This window comes from Pholcus phalangioides, unplaced genomic scaffold, assembly GCF_987345545.1.
Source record: "Pholcus phalangioides strain wild (caught in Gottingen) unplaced genomic scaffold, Ppha-v1.0 ptg000005l_1, whole genome shotgun sequence".
Classification (NCBI taxonomy): domain Eukaryota; kingdom Metazoa; phylum Arthropoda; class Arachnida; order Araneae; family Pholcidae; genus Pholcus; species Pholcus phalangioides.
The window spans coordinates 14,562,498-14,585,433 of record NW_028301598.1 but is presented as its reverse complement, the minus strand read 5'-3'; the positions used below and the strand labels follow the sequence as shown (position 1 = coordinate 14,585,433).

Genomic DNA, 22,936 nt, shown 5'->3' with positions numbered 1-22,936 from the left:
GGTTCGAATCCCGGAATGACCAATCGAGATACTTCTGTACAAATACGGAACTCAAACTAGATTCCAAATACCTTTACAGTCTTCCTAAACCCAGTTATAAGACTTTCTGTGTAGTCGAGTGGTTAAGATATCTGTCTCCCGTCCTGACGACCCGCGTTCGAATCCCGGAATGACCAATCAAGCTACTTCTGTACAAATACGGAACGCAAACTAGTTTCCAATATTCCACATAGCTTTACAGTCTTCCTAAACCCAGTTTTGAGATGTGCTGTGTAGTCGAGTGGTAAATATTCCTGACTCTCATCCTGACGACCCGGGTTCGAATCCCGCAATGACCAATCACGCTTCTTCAGTACAAATACGGAACTCAAACTAGTTTCCAATATTCCACATACCTTTACTGTCTTCCTAAACCCAGTTTTGAGATGTGCTGTGTAGTCGAGTGGTAAAGATACCTAACACTCATCCTGACGACACGGGTTCAAATCCCGCAATGAATAATCACGCTTCTTCTTTACAAATACGGAACTCAAACTAGTTTGCAATATTCCAGTTACCTTTACAGTCTTCCTAAACCCAGTTTTAGGACGTGCTGTGTAGTTGAGTAGTTAAGATATCTCACTCTCGTCCTGACGACCCGGGTTCGAATCCCGGAATGACCAATTGAGCTACTTCTGTACAAATACGGAACTCAAACTAGTTTCCAATAATCCACATAACTTTACAGTCTTCCTAAACCCAGTTTTAAGACGTGCTGTGTAGTCGAGTGGTAAAGATACCTGACTCTCATCCTGACGACAAGGGTTCGAATCCCGCAATGAATAATCACGCTTCTTCTGTACAAATACGGAACTCAAAGTAGTTTCCAATATTCCACTTACCTTTACAGTCTTCCTAAACCCAGTTTTAGGAGGTGCTGTGTAGTCGAGTGGTTAAGATATCTGAATCTCGTCCTGACGACTCAGGTTCGAATTCTGGAAATGACCAATCACGCTGCTTCTGTACAAATACGGAACTCAAACTAGTTTCCAATATTCCAAATACCTTTACTGTCTTCCTAAACCCAGTTATAAAACGTGCTGTGTAGTCGAGTGTTTAAGATATCTGACTCTCGTCCTGACGACCCGGGTTCGAATCCCGCAATGACCAATCAAGCTACTTCTGTACAAATACGGAACTCAAACTAGTTTCAATTATTCCACATACCTTTACAGTCTTCCTAAACCCAGTTTTGAGATATGCTGTGTAGTCGAGTGGTAAAGATACCTGACTCTCATCCTGACGACCCGGGTTCGAATCCCGGAATGACCAATCGAGCTATTTAGGGACAAATACGGAACTCAAACTAGTTTCCAATATTCCACATAACTTCACAGTCTTCCTAAACCCTGTTATAAGACGTGCTGTGTAATCGAGTGAATAAGATATCTGACTCTCGTCCTCACCACCCGGGTTCGAATCCCGGAATGACCAATCAAGCTACTTCTGTACAAATACGGAACTCAAACTAGTTTCCAATATTCCACATAGCTTTACAGTCTTGCTAAACCCAGTTTTGAGATGTGCTGTGTAGTCGAGTGGTAAAAATACCTGACTCTCGTCCTGACCACCCGGGTTCGAATCCCGGAATGACCAATCACGCTTCTTCTTTACAAATACGGAACTCAAACTAGTTTCCAATATTCCACATAGCTTTACAGTCTTCCTAAACCCAGTTTTGAGATGTGCTGTGTAGTCGAGTGGTAAAGATACCTAACACTCATCCTGACGACACGGGTTCAAATCCCGCAATGAATAATCACGCTTCTTCTTTACAAATACGGAACTCAAACTAGTTTGCAATATTCCAGTTACCTTTACAGTCTTCCTAAACCCAGTTTCAGGACGTGCTGTGTAGTTGAGTAGTTAAGATATCTCACTCTCGTCCTGACGACCCGGGTTCGAATCCCGGAATGACCAATTGAGCTACTTCTGTACAAATACGGAACTCAAACTAGTTTCCAATAATCCACATAGCTTTACAGTCTTCCTAAACCCAGTTTTAAGACGTGCTGTGTAGTCGAGTGGTAAAGATACCTGACTCTCATCCTGACGACAAGGGTTCGAATCCCGCAATGAATAATCACGCTTCTTCTGTACAAATACGGAACTCAAAGTAGTTTCCAATATTCCACTTACCTTTACAGTCTTCCTAAACCCAGTTATAAGATGTGCTGTGTAGTCGAGGGGTTAAGATATCTGACTCTCGTCCTGACGACTCAGGTTCGAATCCCGGAATGACCAATCGAGCTACTTCTGCACAAATACGGAACTCAAACTAGTTTCCAATGTTCCACATAGCTTTACAGTCTTCCTAGACCCAGTTTTGAGATGTGCTGTGTAGTCGAGGGGTTAAGATATCTGACTCTCGTCCTGACGACCCGGGTTCGAATCCCGCAATGACCAATCACGCTTCTTCTGTACAAATACGGAACGCAAACTAGTTTCCAATATTCCACATACCTTTACTGTCTTCCTAAACCCAGTTTTGAGATGTGCTGTGTAGTCGAGTGGTAAAAATACCTGACTCTCGTCCTGACCACCCGGGTTCGAATCCCGGAATGACCAATCACGCTTCTTCTTTACAAATACGGAACTCAAACTAGTTTCCAATATTCCACTTACCTTTACAGTCTTCCTAAACCCAGTTTTAGGACGTGCTGTGTAGTCGATTGGTTAAGATATCTGACTCTCGTCCTGACGACTCAGGTTCGAATTCTGGTAATGACCAATCACGCTGCTTCTGTACAAATACGGAACTCAAACTAGTTTCCAGTATTCCATATAGCTTTACAGTCTTCCTAAACCCAGTTTTGAGATGTGCTGTGTAGTCGAGTAGTTAAGATATCTGACTCTCGTCCTGACGACCCGGAATGACCAATTGAGCTACTTCTGTACAAATACGGAACTCAAACTAGATACCAAATACCTTTACTGTCTTCCTAAACCCAGTTATAAGACGTGCTGTGTAGTCGAGTGGTTAAGATATCTGACTCTCGTCCTGACGACTCATGTTCGAATTCTGGAAATGACCAATCACGCTGCTTCTGTACAAATACGGAACTCAAACTAGTTTCCAATATTCCACATAGCTTTACAGTCTTCCTAAACCCAGTTTTGAGATGTGCTGTGTAGTCGAGTAGTTAAGATATCTGGCTCTCATCCTGACCACACGGGTACGAATCCCGGAATGACCAATCAAGCTTCTTCTGTACAAATACGGAACTCAAACTAGTTTCCAATATTCCACATAGCTTTACAGTCTTCCTAAACCCAGTTTTGAGATGTGCTGTGTAGTCGAGTAGTTAAGATATCTGGCTCTCATCCTGACCACACGGGTACGAATCCCGGAATGACCAATCAAGCTTCTTCTGTACAAATACGGAACTCAAACTAGTTTCCAATATTCCACATAGCTTCACAGTCTTCCCAAACCCAGTTATAAAACGTGCTGTGTAGTCGAGTGGTTAAGATATCTGACTCTCGTCCTGACGACTCAGGTTCGAATCCCGGAATGACCAATCGAGCTACTTCTGTACAAATACGGAACTCAAACTAGATTCCAAATACCTTTACAGTCTTCCTAAACCCAGTTATAAGATGTGCTGTGTAGTCGAGGGGTTAAGATATCTGACTCTCGTCCTGACGACCCGGGTTCGAATCCCGTAATGAATAATCACGCTTCTTCTGTACAAATACGGCACTCAAAGTAGTTTCCAATATTCCACTTACCTTTACAGTCTTCCTAAACCCAGTTTTAGGATGTGCTGTGTAGTCGAGTGGTTAAGATATATGACTCTCGTCCTGACGACTCAGGTTCGAATCCCGGAATGACCAATCGAGATACTTCTGTACAAATACGGAACTCAAACTAGATTCCAAATACCTTTACAGTCTTCCTAAACCCAGTTATAAGACTTTCTGTGTAGTCGAGTGGTTAAGATATCTGTCTCCCGTCCTGACGACCCGCGTTCGAATCCCGGAATGACCAATCAAGCTACTTCTGTACAAATACGGAACGCAAACTAGTTTCCAATATTCCACATAGCTTTACAGTCTTCCTAAACCCAGTTTTGAGATGTGCTGTGTAGTCGAGTGGTAAATATTCCTGACTCTCATCCTGACGACCCGGGTTCGAATCCCGCAATGACCAATCACGCTTCTTCAGTACAAATACGGAACTCAAACTAGTTTCCAATATTCCACATACCTTTACTGTCTTCCTAAACCCAGTTTTGAGATGTGCTGTGTAGTCGAGTGGTAAAGATACCTAACACTCATCCTGACGACACGGGTTCAAATCCCGCAATGAATAATCACGCTTCTTCTTTACAAATACGGAACTCAAACTAGTTTGCAATATTCCAGTTACCTTTACAGTCTTCCTAAACCCAGTTTTAGGACGTGCTGTGTAGTTGAGTAGTTAAGATATCTCACTCTCGTCCTGACGACCCGGGTTCGAATCCCGGAATGACCAATTGAGCTACTTCTGTACAAATACGGAACTCAAACTAGTTTCCAATAATCCACATAACTTTACAGTCTTCCTAAACCCAGTTTTAAGACGTGCTGTGTAGTCGAGTGGTAAAGATACCTGACTCTCATCCTGACGACAAGGGTTCGAATCCCGCAATGAATAATCACGCTTCTTCTGTACAAATACGGAACTCAAAGTAGTTTCCAATATTCCACTTACCTTTACAGTCTTCCTAAACCCAGTTTTAGGAGGTGCTGTGTAGTCGAGTGGTTAAGATATCTGAATCTCGTCCTGACGACTCAGGTTCGAATTCTGGAAATGACCAATCACGCTGCTTCTGTACAAATACGGAACTCAAACTAGTTTCCAATATTCCAAATACCTTTACTGTCTTCCTAAACCCAGTTATAAAACGTGCTGTGTAGTCGAGTGTTTAAGATATCTGACTCTCGTCCTGACGACCCGGGTTCGAATCCCGCAATGACCAATCAAGCTACTTCTGTACAAATACGGAACTCAAACTAGTTTCAATTATTCCACATACCTTTACAGTCTTCCTAAACCCAGTTTTGAGATATGCTGTGTAGTCGAGTGGTAAAGATACCTGACTCTCATCCTGACGACCCGGGTTCGAATCCCGGAATGACCAATCGAGCTATTTAGGGACAAATACGGAACTCAAACTAGTTTCCAATATTCCACATAACTTCACAGTCTTCCTAAACCCTGTTATAAGACGTGCTGTGTAATCGAGTGAATAAGATATCTGACTCTCGTCCTCACCACCCGGGTTCGAATCCCGGAATGACCAATCAAGCTACTTCTGTACAAATACGGAACTCAAACTAGTTTCCAATATTCCACATAGCTTTACAGTCTTGCTAAACCCAGTTTTGAGATGTGCTGTGTAGTCGAGTGGTAAAAATACCTGACTCTCGTCCTGACCACCCGGGTTCGAATCCCGGAATGACCAATCACGCTTCTTCTTTACAAATACGGAACTCAAACTAGTTTCCAATATTCCACATAGCTTTACAGTCTTCCTAAACCCAGTTTTGAGATGTGCTGTGTAGTCGAGTGGTAAAGATACCTAACACTCATCCTGACGACACGGGTTCAAATCCCGCAATGAATAATCACGCTTCTTCTTTACAAATACGGAACTCAAACTAGTTTGCAATATTCCAGTTACCTTTACAGTCTTCCTAAACCCAGTTTCAGGACGTGCTGTGTAGTTGAGTAGTTAAGATATCTCACTCTCGTCCTGACGACCCGGGTTCGAATCCCGGAATGACCAATTGAGCTACTTCTGTACAAATACGGAACTCAAACTAGTTTCCAATAATCCACATAGCTTTACAGTCTTCCTAAACCCAGTTTTAAGACGTGCTGTGTAGTCGAGTGGTAAAGATACCTGACTCTCATCCTGACGACAAGGGTTCGAATCCCGCAATGAATAATCACGCTTCTTCTGTACAAATACGGAACTCAAAGTAGTTTCCAATATTCCACTTACCTTTACAGTCTTCCTAAACCCAGTTTTAGGAGGTGCTGTGTAGTCGAGTGGTTAAGATATCTGAATCTCGTCCTGACGACTCAGGTTCGAATTCTGGAAATGACCAATCACGCTGCTTCTGTACAAATACGGAACTCAAACTAGTTTCCAATATTCCAAATACCTTTACTGTCTTCCTAAACCCAGTTATAAAACGTGCTGTGTAGTCGAGTGTTTAAGATATCTGACTCTCGTCCTGACGACCCGGGTTCGAATCCCGCAATGACCAATCAAGCTACTTCTGTACAAATACGGAACTCAAACTAGTTTCAATTATTCCACATACCTTTACAGTCTTCCTAAACCCAGTTTTGAGATATGCTGTGTAGTCGAGTGGTAAAGATACCTGACTCTCATCCTGACGACCCGGGTTCGAATCCCGGAATGACCAATCGAGCTATTTAGGGACAAATACGGAACTCAAACTAGATTCCAATATTCCACATAACTTCACAGTCTTCCTAAACCCTGTTATAAGACGTGCTGTGTAATCGAGTGAATAAGATATCTGACTCTCGTCCTCACCACCCGGGTTCGAATCCCGGAATGACCAATCAAGCTACTTCTGTACAAATACGGAACTCAAACTAGTTTCCAATATTCCACATAGCTTTACAGTCTTGCTAAACCCAGTTTTGAGATGTGCTGTGTAGTCGAGTGGTAAAAATACCTGACTCTCGTCCTGACCACCCGGGTTCGAATCCCGGAATGACCAATCACGCTTCTTCTTTACAAATACGGAACTCAAAATAGTTTCCAATATTCCACATAGCTTTACAGTCTTCCTAAACCCAGTCTTGAGATGTGCTGAGTAGTTAAGATATCTGACTCTCTTCCTGACGACCCGGAATGACCAATTGAGCTACTTCTGTACAAATACGGAACTCAAACTAGATTCCAATATTCCACATACCTTTACTGTCTTCCTAAACCCAGTTATAATACGTGCTGTGTAGTCGAGTGGTTAAGATATCTGACTCTCGTCCTGACGACTCAGGTTCGAATTCTGGAAATGACCAATCACGCTGCTTCTGTACAAATACGGAACTCAAACAAGTTTCCAATATTCCACATAGTTTTACAGTCTTCCTAAACCCAGTTTTGAGATGTGCTGTGTAGTCGAGTAGTTAAGATATCTGGCTCTCATCCTGACCACACGGGTACGAATCCCGGAATGACCAATCAAGCTTCTTCTGTACAAATACGGAACTCAAACTAGTTTCCAATATTCCACATAGCTTTACAGTCTTCCTTAACCCAGTTTTGAGATGTGCTGTGTAGTCGAGTAGTTAAGATATCTGGCCCTCATCCTGACCACACGGGTACGAATCCCGGAATGACCAATCAAGCTTCTTCTGTACAAATACGGAACTCAAACTAGTTTCCAATATTCCACATAGCTTCACAGTCTTCCTAAACCCAGTTATAAAACGTGCTGTGTAGTCGAGTGGTTAAGATATCTGGCTCTCATCCTGACGACACGGGTTCGAATCCCGGAATGACCAATCACGCTTCTTCTGTAGAAATACGGAACTCAAAGTAGTTTCCAATATTCCACATAGCTTTACAGTCTTCCTAAACCAGTTTTGAGATGTGCTGTGTAGTCGAGTGGTAAAGATACCTTACTCTCATCCTGACGACCCTGGTTCGAATGCCGCAATGAATAATCACGCTTCTTCTGTACAAATACGGAACTCAAACTAGTTTCCAATATTCCACATACCTTTACTGTCTTCTTAAACCCAGTTATAAGACGTGCTGTGTAGTCGAGTGGTTAAGATATCTGACTCTCGTCCTGACGACTCAGGTTCGAATCCCGGAATGACCAATCGAGCTACTTCTGTACAAATACGGAACGCAAACTAGTTTCCAATATTCCACATACCTTTACTGTCTTCCTAAACCCAGTTTTGAGATGTGCTGTGTAGTCGAGTGGTAAAGATACCTAACACTCATCCTGACGACCCGGATTCGAATCTCGCAATGACCAATCAAGCTACTTCTGTACAAATACGGAACGCAAACTAGTTTCCAATATTCCACATACCTTTACTGTCTTCCTAAACCCAGTTTTGAGATGTGCTGTGTAGTCGAGGTGTAAAAATACCTGACTCTCGTCCTGACCACCCGGGTTCGAATCCCGGAATGACCAATCACGCTTCTTCTTTACAAATACGGAACTCAAACTAGTTTCCAATATTCCACTTACCTTTACAGTCTTCCTAAACCCAGTTTTAGGACGTGCTGTGTAGTCGATTGGTTAAGATATCTGACTCTCGTCCTGACGACTCAGGTTCGAATTCTGGAAATGACCAATCACGCTGCTTCTGTACAAATACGGAACTCAAACTAGTTTCAATTATTCCACATACCTTTACAGTCTTCCTAAACCCAGTTTTGAGATGTGCTGTGTAGTCGAGGGGTTAAGATATCTGACTCTCGTCCTGACGACCCGGATTCGAATCCCGCAATGACCAATCAAGCTACTTCTGTACAAATACGGAACGCAAACTAGTTTCCAATATTCCACATACCTTTACTGTCTTCCTAAACCCAGTTATAAGACGTTCTGTGTAGTCGAGTGGTTAAGATATCTGGCTCTCGTCCTGACGACCCGGGTTCGAATCCCGGAATGACCAATCAAGCTACTTCTGTACAAATACGGAACGCAAACTAGTGTCCAATATTCCACATAGCTTTACAGTCTTCCTAAACCCAGTTTTGAGATGTGCTGTGTAGTCGAGTGGTAAATATACCTGACTCTCATCCTGACGACCCGGGTTTGAATCCCGCAATGACCAATCACGCTTCTTCTGTACAAATACGGAACTCAAACTAGTTTCCAATATTCCACATACCTTTACTGTCTTCCTAAACCCAGTTTTCAGATGTGCTGTGTAGTCGAGTGGTAAAGATACCTAACACTCATCCTGACGACCCGGATTCGAATCCCGCAATGACCAATCAAGCTACTTCTGTACAAATACGGAACGCAAACTAGTTTCCAATATTCCACATACCTTTACTGTCTTCCTAAACCCAGTTATAAGACGTTCTGTGTAGTCGAGTGGTTAAGATATCTGGCTCTCGTCCTGACGACCCGGGTTCGAATCCCGGAATGACCAATCAAGCTACTTCTGTACAAATACGGAACTCAAACTAGTTTCCAATATTCCACATAGCTTCACAGTCTTCCTAAACCCAGTTATAAAACGTGCTGTGTAGTCGAGTGGTTAAGATATATGACTCTCGTCCTGACGACTCAGGTTCGAATCCCGGAATGACCAATCGAGCTACTTCTGTACAAATAGGGAACTCAAACTAGTTTCCAATATTCCAAATACCTTTACTGTCTTCCTAAACCCAGTTTTAGGACGTGCTGTGTAATCGATTGGTTAAGATATCTGACTCTCGTCCTGACGACTCAGGTTCAAATTCTGGAAATGACCAATCACGCTGCTTCTGTACAAATACGGAACTCAAACTAGTTTGCAATATTCCACATAGCTTTACAGTCTTCCTAAACCCAGTTTTGAGATGTGCGGTGTAGTCGAGTAGTTAAGATATCTGACTCTCGTCCTGACGACCCGGAATGACCAATTGAGCTACTTCTGTACAAATACGGAACTCAAACTAGTTTGCAATATTCCACATAGCTTTACAGTCTTCCTAAACCCAGTTTTGAAATGTGCTGTGTTGTCGAGTAGTTAAGATATCTGGCTCTCATCCTGACCACACGGGTACGAATCCCGGAATGACCAATCAAGCTTCTTCTGTACAAATACGGAACTCAAACTAGTTTCCAATATTCCACATAGCTTCACTGCCTTCCTGAACCCAGTTATAAGACGTGCTGTGTAGTCGAGTGGTTAAGATATCTGACTCTCGTCCTGACGACTCAGGTTCGAATCCCGGAATGACCAATCGAGCTACTTCTGTACAAATACGGACCTCAAACTAGTTTCCAATATTCCACATACCTTTACTGCCTTCCTAAACCCAGTTATAAGATGTGCTGTGTAGTCGAGGGGTTAAGATATCTGACTCTCATCCTGACGACCCGGGTTCGAATCCCGGAATGACCAATCACGCTTCTTCTGTACAAATACGGAACTCAAAGTAGTTTCCAATATTCCACATAGCTTTACAGTCTTCCTAAACCAGTTTTGAGATGTGCTGTGTAGTCGAGTGGTAAAGATACCTTTCTCTCATCCTGACGACCCTGGTTCGAATGCCGCAATGAATAATCACGCTTCTTCTGTACAAATACGGACCTCAAACTAGTTTCCAATATTCCACATACCTTTACTGCCTTCCTGAACCCAGTTATAAGACGTGCTGTGTAGTCGAGTGGTTAAGATATCTGACTCTCGTCCTGACGACTCAGGTTCGAATCCCGGAATGACCAATCGAGCTACTTCTGTACAAATACGGAACTCAAACTAGTTTCCAATATTCCAAATACCTTTACAGTCTTCCTAAACCCAGTTATAAGATGTGCTGTGTAGTCGAGGGGTTAAGATATCTAAACTCTCATCCTGACGACCCGGGTTCGAATCCCGGAATGACCAATCACGCTTCTTCTGTACAAATACGGAACTCAAAGTAGTTTCCAATATTCCACATAGATTTACAGTCTTCCTAAACCAGTTTTGAGATGTGCTGTGTATTCGAGTGGTAAAGATACCTTACTCTCATCCTGACGACCCTGGTTCGAATGCCGCAATGAATAATCGAGCTACTTCTGTACAAATACGGAACTCAAACTAGTTTCCAATATTCCACATACCTTTACTGCCTTCCTGAACCCAGATATAAGACGTGCTGTGTAGTCGAGTGGTTAAGATATCTGACTCTCGTCCTGACGACTCAGGTTCGAATCCCGGAATGACCAATCGAGCTACTTCTGTACAAATACGGAACTCAAACTAGTTTCCAATATTCCAAATACCTTTACAGTCTTCCTAAACCCAGTTATAAGACGTGCTGTGTAGTCGAGGGGTTAAGATATCTGACTCTCATCCTGACGACCCGGGTTCGAATCCCGGAATGACCAATCACGCTTCTTCTGTACAAATACGGAACTCAAAGTAGTTTCCAATATTCCACATAGCTTTACAGTCTTCCTAAACCAATTTTGAGATGTGCTGTGTAGTCGAGTGGTAAAGATACCTTACTCTCATCCTGACGACCCTGGTTCGAATGCCGCAATGACCAATCAAGCTACTTCTGTACAAATACGGAACGCAAACTAGTTTCCAATATTCCACATACCTTTACTGTCTTCCTAAACCCAGTTATAAGACGTTCTGTGTAGTCGAGTGGTTAAGATATCTGGCTCTCGTCTTGACGACCCGGGTTCGAATCCCGGAATGACCAATCACGCTTCTTCTTTACAAATACGGAACTCAAAGTAGTTTCCAATATTCCACTTACCTTTACAGTCTTCCTAAACCCAGTTTTAGGACGTGCTGTGTAGTCGAGTGGTTAAGATATCTGACTCTCGTCCTGACGACTCAGGTTCGAATCCCGGAATGACCAATCGAGCTACTTCTGTACAAATACGGAACTCAAACTAGTTTCCAATATTCCAAATACCTTTACAGTCTTCCTAAACCCAGTTATAAGACGTGCTGTGTAGTCGAGGGGTTAAGATATCTGACTCTCATCCTGACGACCCGGGTTCGAATCCCGGAATGACCAATCACGCTTCTTCTGTACAAATACGGAACTCAAAGTAGTTTCCAATATTCCACATAGCTTTACAGTCTTCCTAAACCAATTTTGAGATGTGCTGTGTAGTCGAGTGGTAAAGATACCTTACTCTCATCCTGACGACTCAGGTTCGAATCCCGGAATGACCAATCGAGCTACTTCTGTACAAATACGGAACGCAAACTAGTTTCCAATATTCCACATACCTTTACTGTCTTCCTAAACCCAGTTATAAGACGTTCTGTGTAGTCGAGTGGTTAAGATATCTGGCTCTCGTCCTGACGACCCGGGTTCGAATCCCGGAATGACCAATCAAGCTACTTCTGTACAAATACGGAACGCAAACTAGTGTCCAATATTCCACATAGCTTTACAGTCTTCCTAAACCCAGTTTTGAGATGTGCTGTGTAGTCGAGTGGTTAAGATATCTCACTCTCGTCTTGCCGACCCGGGTTCGAATCCCGGAATGACCAATCACGCTTCTTCTTTACAAATACGGAACTCAAATTAGTTTCCAATATTCCACTTACCTTTACAGTCTTCCTAAACCCAGTTTTAGGACGTGCTGTGTAGTCGATTGGTTAAGATATCTGGCTCTCGTCCTGACGACCCGGATTCGAATCCCGCAATGACCAATCAAGCTACTTCTGTACAAATACGGAACTCAAACTAGTTTCCAATATTCCACATAGCTTCACAGTCTTCCTAAACCCAGTTATAAAACGTGCTGTGTAGTCGAGTGGTTAAGATATCTGACTCTCGTCCTGACGACTCAGGTTCGAATCCCGGAATGACCAATCGAGCTACTTCTGTACAAATAGGGAACTCAAACTAGTTTCCAATATTCCAAATACCTTTACTGTCTTCCTAAACCCAGTTTTAGGACGTGCTGTGTAATCGATTGGTTAAGATATCTGACTCTCGTCCTGACGACTCAGGTTCAAATTCTGGAAATGACCAATCACGCTGCTTCTGTACAAATACGGAACTCAAACTAGTTTCCAATATTCCACATAGCTTTACAGTCTTCCTAAACCCAGTTTTGAGATGTGCGGTGTAGTCGAGTAGTTAAGATATCTGACTCTCGTCCTGACGACCCGGAATGACCAATTGAGCTACTTCTGTACAAATACGGAACTCAAACTAGATTCCAAATACCTTTACTGCCTTCCTAAACCCAGTTATAAGACGTGCTGTGTAGTCGAGTGGTTAAGATATCTGGCTCTCATCCTGACGACCCGGGTTCGAATCCCGGAATGACCAATCACGCTTCTTCTGTACAAATACGGAACTCAAAGTAGTTTCCAATATTCCACATAGCTTTACAGTCTTCCTAAACCAGTTTTGAGATGTGCTGTGTAGTCGAGTGGTAAAGATACCTTACTCTCATCCTGACGACCCTGGTTCGAATGCCGCAATGAATAATCACGCTTCTTCTGTACAAATACGGACCTCAAACTAGTTTTGTCCCAGAGCTGCTCTCAGCGTCTGGGGCTGATACTCGAGATACCTTTACCACTCGACTACACAGCACATCTCAAAACTGGTTTAGGAAGACTGTAAAGCTATGTGGAATATTGGAAACTACTTTGAGTTCCGTATTTGTACAGAAGAAGCGTGATTGGTCATTCCGGGATTCGAACCCGGGTCGTCAGGACGAGAGTCAGATATCTTAACTACTCGACTACACAGCACATCTCAAAACTGGGTTTAGGAAGACTGTAAAGCTATGTGGAATATTGGAAACTAGTTTGAGTTCCGTATTTGTACAGAAGCAGCGTGATTGGTCATTTCCAGAATTCGAACCTGAGTCGTCAGGACGAGAGTCAGATATCTTTACCACTCGACTACACAGCACGTCCTAAAACTGGGTTTAGGAAGACTGTAAAGGTAAGTGGAATATTGGAAACTAATTTGAGTTCCGTATTTGTAAAGAAGAAGCGTGATTGGTCATTGCGGGATTCGAATCCGGGTCGTCAGGATGAGTGTTAGGTATCTTTACCACTCGACTACACAGCACATCTCAAAACTGGGTTTAGGAAGACAGTAAAGGTATGTGGAATATTGGAAACTAGTTTGAGTTCCGTATTTGTACAGAAGAAGCGTGATTGGTCATTGCGGGATTCGAACCCGGGTCGGGAGGATGAGAGTCAGGTATGTTTACCACTCGACTACACAGCACATCTCAAAACTCGGTTTAGGAAGACTGTAAAGCTATGTGGAATATTGGACACTAGTTTGCGTTCCGTATTTGTACAGAAGTAGCTTGATTGGTCATTCCGGGATTCGAACTCGGGTCGTCAGGACGAGAGCCAGATATCTTAACCACTCGACTACACAGGACGTCTTATAACTGGGTTTAGGAAGACAGTAAAGGTATGTGGAATATTGGAAACTAGTTTGCGTTCCGTATTTGTACAGAAGTAGCTTGATTGGTCATTGCGGGATTCGAATCCGGGTCGTCAGGACGAGAGTCAGATATGTTAACCCCTCGACTACACAGCACATCTCAAAACTGGGTCTAGGAAGACTGTAAAGCTATGTGGAATATTGGAAACTAGTTTGAGTTCCGTATTTGTACAGAAGTAGCTCGATTGGTCATTCCGGGATTCGAACCTGAGTCGTCAGGACGAGAGTCAGAAATCTTAACCACTCGACAACACAGCACGTCTTATAACAGGGTTTAGGAAGACAGTAAAGGTATGTGGAATATTGGAAACTAGTTTGAGTTCCGTATTTGTTCAGAAGAAGCGTGATTATTCATTACGGGATTCGAACCCGGGTCGTCAGGTCGGAGAGCCAGATATCTTAACCACTCGACTACACAGCACGTCTTATAACAGGGTTTAGGAAGACTGTGAAGGTAAGTGGAATAATGGAAACTACTTTGAGATCCGTATTTGTACAGAAGAAGCGTGATTGGTGATTCCGGGTCGTCAGGACGAGAGTCAGATATCTTAACCACTCGACTACACAGCACATCTTATAACTGGGTTTAGGAAAACTGTAAAGGTATTTGGAATATTGGAAACTAGTTTGAGTTCCGTATTTGTACAGAAGTAGCTCGATTGGTCATTCCGGGATTCGAACCTGAGTCGTCAGGACGAGAGTCAGATATCTTAACCACTCGACTACACAGCACGTCTTATAACTGGGTTCAGGAAGGCAGTAAAGGTATGTGGAATATTGGAAACTAGTTTGAGTTCCGTATTTGTACAGAAGAAGCGTGATTATTCATTGCGGCATTCGAACCAGGGTCGTCAGGATGAGAGTAAGGTATCTTTACCACTCGACTACACAGCACATCTCAAAACTGGTTTAGGAAGACTGTAAAGCTATGTGGAATATTGGAAACTACTTTGAGTTCCGTATTTCTACAGAAGAAGCGTGATTGGTCATTCCGGGATTCGAACCTGAGTCGTCAGGACGAGAGTCAGAAATCTTAACCACTCGACTACACAGCACGTCTTATAACAGCGTTTAGGAAGACTGTGAAGCTATGTGGAATATTGGAAACTAGTTTGAGTTCCGTATTTGTACAGAAGCAGCGTGATTGGTCATTTCCAGAATTCGAACCTGAGTCGTCAGGACGAGATTCAGATATCTTAACCACTCGACTACACAGCACGTCCTAAAACTGGGTTTAGGAAGACTGTAAAGGTATTTGGAATCTAGTTTGAGTTCCGTATTTGTACAGAAGTAGCTCAATTGGTCATTCCGGGTCGTCAGGACGAGAGTCAGATATCTTAACTACTCGACTACACAGCACATCTCAAAACTGGGTTTAGGAAGACTGTAAAGCTATGTGGAATATTGGAAACTAGTTTGAGTTCCGTATTTGTACAGAAGCAGCGTGATTGGTCATTTCCAGAATTCGAACCTGAGTCGTCAGGACGAGAGTCAGATATCTTTACCACTCGACTACACAGCACATCTCAAAACTGGTTTAGGAAGACTGTAAAGCTATGTGGAGTATTGGAAACTACTTTGAGTTCCGTATTTGTACAGAAGAAGCGTGATTGGTCATTCCGGGATTCGAACCCGGGTCGTCAGGATGAGAGCCAGATATCTTAACCACTCGACTACACAGCACGTCTTATAATTGGGTTTAGGAAGACAGTAAAGTTATTTGGAATATTGGAAACTAGTTTGAGATCCGTAATTGTACAGAAGAAGCGTGATTGGTCATTGCGGGATTCGAACCCGGGTCGTCAGGATGAGAGTCAGGTATATTTACCACTCGACTACACAGCACATCTCAAAACTGGGTTTAGGAAGACTGTAAAGCTATGTGGAATATTGGAAACTAGTTTGCGTTCTGTATTTGTACAGAAGTAGCTTGATTGGTCATTCCGGGATTCGAACCCGGGTCGTCAGGACGAGAGCCAGATATCTTAACCACTCGACTACACAGAACGTCTTATAACTGGGTTTAGGAAGACAGTAAAGGTATGTGGAATATTGGAAATTAGTTTGCGTTCCGTATTTGTACAGAAGTAGCTTGATTGGTCATTGCGGGATTCGAATCCGGGTCGTCAGGACGAGAGTAAGGTATCTTTACCACTCGACTACACAGCACATCTCAAAACTGGTTTAGGAAGACTGTAGAGCTATGTGGAATATTGGAAACTACTTTGAGTTCCGTATTTCTACAGAAGAAGCGTGATTGGTCATTCCGGGATTCGAACCCGAGTCGTCAGGATGAGAGCCAGATATCTTAACCACTCGACTACACAGCACGTCTTATAACAGCGTTTAGGAAGACTGTGAAGCTATGTGGAATATTGGAAACTAGTTTGAGTTCCGTATTTGTACAGAAGCAGCGTGATTGGTCATTTCCAGAATTCGAACCTGAGTCGTCAGGACGAGATTCAGATATCTTAACCACTCGACTACACAGCACGTCCTAAAACTGGGTTTAGGAAGACTGTAAAGGTATTTGGAATCTAGTTTGAGTTCCGTATTTGTACAGAAGCAGCGTGATTGGTCATTTCCAGAATTCGAACCTGAGTCGTCAGGACGAGAGTCAGATATCTTAACCACTCGACTACACAGCACGTCTTATAACTGGGTTTAGGAAGACAGTAAAGGTATTTGGAATCTAGTTTGAGTTCCGTATTTGTACAGAAGTAGCTCAATTGGTCATTCCGGGTCGTCAGGACGAGAGTCAGATATCTTAACTACTCGACTACACAGCACATCTCAAAACTGGGTTTAGGAAGACTGTAAAGCTATGTGGAATATTGGAAACTAGTTTGAGTTCCGTATTTGTACAGAAGCAGCGTGATTGGTCATTTCCAGAATTCGAACCTGAGTCGTCAGGACGAGAGTCAGATATCTTTACCACTCGACTACACAGCACATCTCAAAACTGGTTTAGGAAGACTGTAAAGCTATGTGGAATATTGGAAACTACTTTGAGTTCGGTATTTGTACAGAAGAAGCGTGATTGGTCATTCCGGGATTCGAACCCGTGTCGTCAGGATGAGAGCCAGATATCTTAACCAGTCGACTACACAGCACGTCTTATAACTGGGTTTAGGAATACAGTAAAGTTATTTGGAATATTGGAAACTAGTTTGAGTTCCGTATTTGTACAGAAGTAGCTCGATTGGTCATTCCGGGATTCGAACCTGAGTCGTCAGGACGAGAGTCAGATATCTTAACCACTCGACTACACAGCACGTTTCATAACTGGGTTTAGGAAGACAGTGAAGCTATGTGGAGTATTGGAAACTAGTTTGAGATCCGTATTTGTACAGAAGAAGCGTGATTGGTCATTGCGGGATTCGAACCCGGGTCGTCAGGATGAGAGTCAGGTATATTTACCACTCGACTACACAGCACATCTCAAAACTGGGTTTAGGAAGACTGTAAAGCTATGTGGAATATTGGAAACTAGTTTGCGTTCTGTATTTGTACAGAAGTAGCTTGATTGGTCATTCCGGGATTCGAACCCGGGTCGTCAGGACGAGAGCCAGATATCTTAACCACTCGACTACACAGAACGTCTTATAACTGGGTTTAGGAAGACAGTAAAGGTATGTGGAATATTGGAAACTAGTTTGCGTTCCGTATTTGTACAGAAGTAGCTTGATTGGTCATTGCGGGATTCGAATCCGGGTCGTCAGGACGAGAGTCAGATATCTTAACCACTCGACTACACAGCACGTCTTATAACTGGGTTCAGGAAGGCAGTAAAGGTATGTGGAATATTGGAAACTGTAACAAGCTACTCGCTAACTTGTTACATTAATTTGTAGTTAAATTTTAATGAAGCTTTTAGAATATAATTTTATTTACGACGCCAGACAGTCTGAGAACTGGGTTGGACTTTTATTCAGGTATCGTGTATAGAAATAGGTGAGGCACCTATATGCACAGGTGTTACCTCCAACGCCTTTTGTAGATTCTCAGAATTGACCCTGCCCTTTTGGGCAGTGGTACCTTGAGAAGGAGTGGCAGATGGATTTATCATTGGTATGTAGACATCGGGGCAGCAGCGAGATTCCAGTAAGGGATTCTAGTCTGGGACCCAAAGGGGAGGGGGTGTGACGTGTAGGAGACGGAACCAATGAGAGGGAAACAGGAGGAAATTGGACGAGAGAAGGTGGTTGAAAGAGACAGAAGGAACTAGGCCGTGATCGTATAGTGGTTAGTACATTGCGTTGTGGCCGCAATAACCCAGGTTCGAATCCTGGTCACGGCACCATTTATGTCCCAGAGCTGCTCTCAGCGTCTGGGGCTGATACTCGAGATACCAATTAATTATTCAATCCTTGTCCTCAGGTCGGAGTAAATTATTATTTATTTACAGCTATAACAAATAATGTATATATGAGGATGTATTTAAATCACATACTTATAAATCAGTACATTTGTTTTATGCTACTACTCCTTGAGCGAGAGAGGAATGGAGAAAGCAATAGGTCAAGACTTACCCCAGACTTTCGTCATCTTCCGCTTCTTCCACTTTCCTCCAAAGAAAAACCCCGGACAACCACCTCTGATCAAGACCTAGTTCCTTCTGTCTCTTTCAACCACCTTCTCTCGTCCAATTTCCTCCTGTTTCCCTCTCATTGGTTCCGTCTCCTACACGTCACACCCCCTCCCCTTTGGGTCCCAGACTAGAATCCCTTACTGGAATCTCGCTGCTGCCCCGATGTCTACATACCAATGATAAATCCATCTGCCACTCCTTCTCAAGGTACCACTGCCCAAAAGGGCAGGGTCAATTCTGAGAATCTACAAAAGGCGTTGGAGGTAACACCTGTGCATATAGGTGCCTCACCTATTTCTATACACGATACCTGAATAAAAGTCCAACCCAGTTCTCAGACTGTCTGGCGTCGTAAATAAAATTATATTCTAAAAGCTTCATTAAAATTTAACTACAAATTAATGTAACAAGTTAGCGAGTAGCTTGTTACATTCCTCCCCCCTTAGAAAAGAACCTGCAGAGAAACGAGCAGGTTCGGGAAAAAAAAAAAACGCGGCCGTCTTTCTATCCTTGTCCAAACCAAATCTAGGCAAATTCCTATAATAAGTCAATCCAATCTCCTCCTCTTTTCACACTGCATCAGTTGACCGCTCCTCCCTTGGACTTGCGATAAGTAGTAAATGCCAATCAAAGAAGAGGTATTTCCGTATGTGCTTTCTCCCTTCCCCTCTCTTTGTTACAGAACAATGGACCACAGCACCTTGTGGATGCTTATCACTACACAAAATTATACATGTTTATCAAAGAACAACATTTCGAACACCAATTAACATATTCAACCATAAAAGAAGGAAAACAATCTGAACAAGAAATTGCTTGATACCTAATTAACCTATCTATGCAAAGATAGAATGTATCTGTAGCTATAAAATCAATCTGCGTCAGTGAAAAACGTTCTGCTGAAATCAATATTACATCCGAACATAAAAATCAAAATTTTAACTTTGTTCTTCAAATATCGCAGAGTCACTAATATCACATGAGTTTTCAAAGAGAAAATAATTATATAATTGTAATGAGAGTTAATAAAATATATGACGATAGTTATTCACAAAGCTGAAAAAAAAAAACACACACACACACACACATAAACCAAATAGCACTCTAATTCTTATAGATGCATGAAGAAATATCCAAATTGTATCGAAAAGTTCTCTACAATCGATCAGTTCATCTTCACCTGAGTTTTACCAACGATAATAGACAGCATCGCTTGCTGTCTACGATGACACTACGATCACACTACTCGCGATCCACAACTATGCATCTGTTGATGCCCTGATGAGATGAATCCACTCCTAAGACACAGCTTTCCAACCGCAGTACGAAAACTATAGCAGGGTTGTTTTTCACGCACGTAACTAAATGTCTATTATGTAATTTGACATAAGTAGAATTAGTCTAGTGAATGTAGAGAAAGCTACTCTACTTAGTGTGGCGGGACCTCCCCACGTTTCAGTTGGCAGTCAATCAGCTACCGTCTAGGTAGGGGCAAGTGTTCCTTGAAATTCAGTAAAATGTATAATAGGCACAAGAACCGCTAAGCTACGTGGTAGTTCTTTCCCTCAATAACATATAGCTTATTGGGTTCCTGAATTTTACCAGTCACGGGTTGCGTCGAGGTATGTAGCACTTTCTGACATATCTGATCGTTATACCTCGAGTCGAGCGGTAAACTTTACGAGCACAACATTGAGCCAGTACCGGTTTCGGAGCTGTGAAGACGATTAGTGCAGAGATGTGAAACCATGATAGTTCAGGTGATCTCATCGTAAACGAGTTTGTCTTTGAATTCGGCATGGAGAATTCTACAGTCAGACATGCAGGCTCACTTTGAATCAGCGAAATGAATAAAAAGGGTAAAGTCTTACAACTAATTGCCATCACCACTCTCTCTCAGCTCATTACAATAATTACTTTTTTTTTTTTCTTTTTTGAGAATAAATATTTTGATATGCACAGCAAAATTGTTATCGAGGACAAAACAAAAATTCACATGAAAAGTTAAATGAGCTTATATTCTAAAATTGCTATTGCACTATAAATACGATCAATTGCGGTCTAACCTTGTTTTCTCGGTTCCATTTATGTTTAGTGGTTGTCTGATCCATGAGAAAAACCATTCTGACCATCCTTGGTCAGAATCTGGGCTCAAGGTCCCTTGAATGAAATTGGGAGACGAATGAGCAGAACTACTACTTGAAGCAAGGCCAGCTGTCTCGTTATATTTTGATGTCCCTGTGGTACGCATTGTTCTAACCTGAACCGCCGTTTTTGCTCGCCCTGTTTCATCTCTATCTCTTAGATTATACGTATGAGTAGAGCTTGGCGGGAGAGGAGTTACTGGACGTGTTTGATTAGGGTAGGTTGTGGGTATAATGGGAGATATCGGATCCTCCTCATCTTCTGAAACAGTTTCAAGATCAAATTGTCTCCTAACTTCAGGCTGTAGGTATTCAAAAGGCAGGGATGCAAGTAGCTGTAGTTGGTCGTCACCAGTGTCTTCTAGGATATTACTATCGGAATCATCCCCTTCATTTGGAACTGTGTTATTGCCCTCAAACGGTATTGATTCTTGTGGTATAGGATCCTCTATAACTTTTACTTCTGTATTTTCCATGTTTCTCCCCCCGTCCAAAAATTCCCTTGCTAGGTTAACTTTTGTTAATCTATCAACGTGAATTAGCTGAGTATCCCGAGGATTATTGATATTTTTTACACTGAATAGAACTGGGGACCGTTGCTCCTCCACCCGATAGGGTCCCTTTGATTTCCTGGTGAGATGTCGTGATTCCCCTTTTTGTATGTTCGGAAAATATACATAAACTAAATCTCCCACCTTTATGTTTTTATCTGTTGCCACCCGAGAACGATAATACTCTTGTTTCTCTACCGCCAGCTGCATGTTTTTTCGTACTATCTCGTGCGCTCGGCGCATTCTAGGTAAAATCTGCTCAGCGTAGTTGTCAAACGCAAAATAACTTAACCTAGAGTCTTGTAGTATATCAGGGTAGATTGGCATGTCTCGCATAAATAATAGAAAAAACGGGGTGTCCAATGTGCTCGAATGAATAGAACTTCTATAGGACATTAAAATGTGTGGAAGCCATTGATCCCATTCTGATGTTTCGTTTACCATACATGATAACGTGTGACCTATGGTAGCATGACTTCTTTCATTTTTGCCATTAGTGCTTGGGTGATAAGAAGACGTACTTAACTGCCGAATGTTTAATTTATCTAACATTTCCTTGAATACAGATGCGTGCAAATTCGCACCTCTATCACTTAGAACGTAATCGGGCTTACCGTATCTACAAACGATTTCCGAATAAAAGGTGTCTGCTAACGTTTGAGACCTCGTGTTTGGTAATGCCTCCGCTTCTACAAATCGAGAAAAATCGTCCATCATAACAAATATATATTTATTTCCCCTTTCTGTAGTAGGAAATGGTCCCATGATGTCTACTGATACAAGTTGGAAAGGGTAGTCGGGCTGAAAATTTCTCATTAATGGGGCTTTCTTATTCGCTTGATAACCTCGGCTTTTGATACAAATTCTACAACTTTTTACGTATTTCTGACAGTCACTGTAATAGTTAGGCCAGAAGTACGAAGAACGTAACCTCTCAAACGTTTTCTCAAAGCCTAAATGGCTGCCCAGGTTATCATGAACTTCTTCAAAGATCTCTCTTTTCATAGCTGAGGGAATAACAACTTGCTCTATATATTCCGCACGAATCGGTCGGATGTGACTTGGGGCGTAGTGACAAAGAATACCGTCTTTTAAAAAGAACGCGTCCGAAACTTTCTTAACTGCCAAAGGGGTTTGTTCGGTCAGAGACTGCATTATAGGAGCTAATTGTGGATCTGTCTTTTGCAATTCTCGAATACGCTTTTGCCGCTGCTCCTTTGTATCTACGGTGATTATGTGCGCTACTTGTCGAGAAAGAGCATCCGCTACCAGATTTTGACTTCCCGCTTTATGGGTAACATCAAAGCTGTATTCACCAAGACTGAGAGCCCACCGGGCTAATCGGGGGTTACCAGTCTTCAAAGACAAAAGGTATTTCAATGGTTTGTGGTCTGATTCTACCGTGAAGTGTCTGCCTATAAGGTATGAGCGGAAATAATTGATACCCTCCATGAT

The 22,936-nt window shown here is 42.5% G+C and overlaps 1 non-coding gene across 1 annotated transcript; it reads left to right on the top strand.

The window, feature by feature from the left end:
• Positions 1–18,423: 18,423 nt before the first annotated feature.
• Positions 18,424–18,495, top strand: TRNAH-GUG (transfer RNA histidin (anticodon GUG)). The gene has a single exon. It is a non-coding gene; the product is annotated as a tRNA-His (tRNA).
• The last annotated feature ends 4,441 nt before the right edge of the window (positions 18,496–22,936 follow it).